The sequence below is a fragment of the Microtus oregoni genome, unplaced genomic scaffold (genome assembly GCF_018167655.1).
Source record: "Microtus oregoni isolate MIOR12 unplaced genomic scaffold, Mior012 000054F_ref0000373, whole genome shotgun sequence".
NCBI lineage: Eukaryota > Metazoa > Chordata > Mammalia > Rodentia > Cricetidae > Microtus > Microtus oregoni.
Window position 1 is genome coordinate 14,083,171 of NW_024543830.1, and position 2,976 is coordinate 14,086,146.

Below are 2,976 nucleotides of genomic sequence, written 5' to 3' on the forward strand. Positions count from 1 at the left end.
AAAAGGAGAAGTGAAGAGAGAAAAAAATATGGTCGTGCCGTGAGGACAGGAAACCCAAGCGAGAAGGGTGAGGAAGTGAGACTGAATGTTCTCTCTTAGGCTCAGATAGTCAACTGTTCCCCAGTGGGTTTTCAGAGGCTCCCACCCACAGACAACTCTAAGATAGTTTCTGAGAACCAAAGACCTAGTACACCAATTTAAATCCTGGGGAACTCTACAGTGATTTGGGTGATAGTTCCTGTCTAGAGAACAGGGACTTCTGGATTGAAATGGCACCTAGGAATTACCTGTGGATCTTTTCTTGTGTAAGTGGCCCCACCACCTGACCACCAACTATACAATTAAACCATGGTGACAAAGACAGCATGGTACTGGAACCAAAACATACTTGTAGGCCAATAAAACCTAACAGAGGACACAGTAATAAACTTTATTTTTTCTTTTTTACTTTTTTTAATTTTGGATTTTCAAGGCAGGGCTTCTCTGTGTAACAGTCCTAGATGTCCTGGAACTAGCTCTTGTATACCAGGCTGGCCTCAGACTCACAGAGATCCACCTGCCTCTGCCTCCTGAGTGCTGGGATTAAAGTTGTGTGCCACCGCCACCTGGCTGAAATAAACTTTTACAGGTATGGATACCTTAAGAAACAGTTCTCCAAATAAGAAATACAGATGAACAACATAGTTTTAAGTGTTCAGCATCCTTCGCCTGCAAGAAAATGCAATTTAAAACTACTTTGGAGATAGAAACCAAAGAAGAAACCCAAAGATCTCCATGTTCATTGGTTGGTAGGATTAATATTTTGAAAATGACCTCATTACCGAAAGCAATCTACATATTCAATAAAAAAAATCCCCATCATAATTCCAGCATAGTCCTTCACAAAATCTGGAAAATCAGTATTCAACTTCATTTGGAAACAAAAAATTCAAAATAGCTAAAACAATCTTGAATTAACGGACTGCTGGGGATATTACCATCCCATGTTTCAAGGGGCATAACAGTGCTATACTAATAGCAACATCATGGTATTGTTTCAAAAATAGACATGTTATTCAATGGAATCAAATTGAAGTTTGTCCTATGGATATGTGATATTTGGTAAAGAAGACAAAACTACACAGTGGTGAAATGGAAGCAACATAAACAAACAAGGCTGCTCAAATTGTACGGCTATGTGTACAGTTTCTATCTTCAATGTCCTAAAGTTTTTATAATATGATGCATGGTTAGAGTTATCTCAAGAAAAATGTTTTAGACAACTAAAGCTATTGTTTTCTTGATTTCTTCCTTAGACTTGCATTTGCATAGAGGAAGTCTACAAGTTTCTGTAATTATGTTTCTATCTTGCTACTTCATTGAAAGTATAAGAATGTTAGGTTCTTTTGTGTATAAAATCATTTCATTTACAAAAAAAGACATTTTGACTTTTTGTTTTTTTTTTTAAAAAAAAACCTACTTTGAAATCCTGATCCTCTGGATTTCACAGTCTTTCAATCCCCTTGTTCGTGTTCTCTGATCCCTTAGGTGTGAGAGACATCTCCATCGAGACTGGGTATCCCATGGTCAGATGTTCTCTGCATTATGACTAGTTGTGTCTTTCTATCATGATCTCTGTTTGCTGCAAAGAGAAGCTTCTTCTCTTTGGATTAAGACCTACAATTACCTGTGGGTATAATGGTAAGCATTTAGAACACAACAGGAGTTATATTGTTTTGATGAGGTGGAAGTAGTGGATTCTCCTCTAACATCCATGACTTCACTAGACCCTGGTAGTTGGCTAACTTTCCGGGACCAAGCATGATATCCCTCCTATTGAACAAGCTTTTAGTCCAATTAGAGAGCTACTAGTTATCACCAAAATGTGAGTGTCACTATTGTTCCTTTAGGGATACCATGTCATGATGGCCATTGCTGTGGTTCATATGCAACCCAGCTGTGTAGAACTATTGGTTGTGTCCCTCCCTTTGCAGACTACATAGCATCTTCTGATACTATGAAAGCTGGTCTTCAAAGAGGGACACTTTAAGGTCAAACCCAGCTCAAATCCACCCAGTCCTGTGTCAGAAATGCATCATGTCTTCAACAATGGGGTCTTAACTCAAACTTCTGGGAGGCAACTGTGCTGGCTAGTTTTTTAGCTTGACATAAGCTAGAGTTATTTGGGGAACTAATTCCCAACTGAAAACAAAAATGACCACACCAGATTGGCCTGTGGGCAAGGCTGTTGTGCAATTTCTTGATTGATAATTAATATGAACCCAGGTCACTGTGGGTGCTGCCACTCCTGGACTGGTACTCCCGAGTGCTCTAAGAAGACTAGCTATGTAAGCAAGCCAGTAAGCGGTACTCCACGATCGCCTCTGTATCAGCTGCTGTGTCCAAATTCATGCTCTGCTTGAGTCCCTGCCCTGATTTCCCCAGCAACAGAATAACCTGAGATCATTTATTTTCTCCTTGAGTTCTTTTTGTTAATGGTATTTATCACAGCAATAAATCCTAACTGAGACAGAAATTGGTACCAGGACACAGACTATTCCTGTGACAGACCTGACCATGTATTTTTGTAAGATTGTGGTCACATTTGAACTTTGGGATAGAAATGTCATTGAGTGTTCAGCGATCAGTTGATTATTCTGTCGAAGTCTGGAAGATAAGACTGGTGATAATGGTGCAGAAGATGGAAGCCTGGGCTTTGAGGTTTCAGAGGAACATTCTGAGAGTCCTTTAAAGATTCTGTTGGGGTCATATAACGTTTTGAATCAAGAATCTATGGTGTCTGGCCAGCTGGCGTTGAAGAATTTGTGGTAATCAATGAGAGAAAATGCCAGTGAAGTAAAATGTTTTCTTTACTGGGACAATTTATGCTGGCTAGCTAGAGCTGAGACATTAGAGTTAATCAAAGTGAGACCACCATCATTGAGGATTATAAATATGGGACCACTTCCTCAGAGTCAGCACACAAAAACTGTGGTC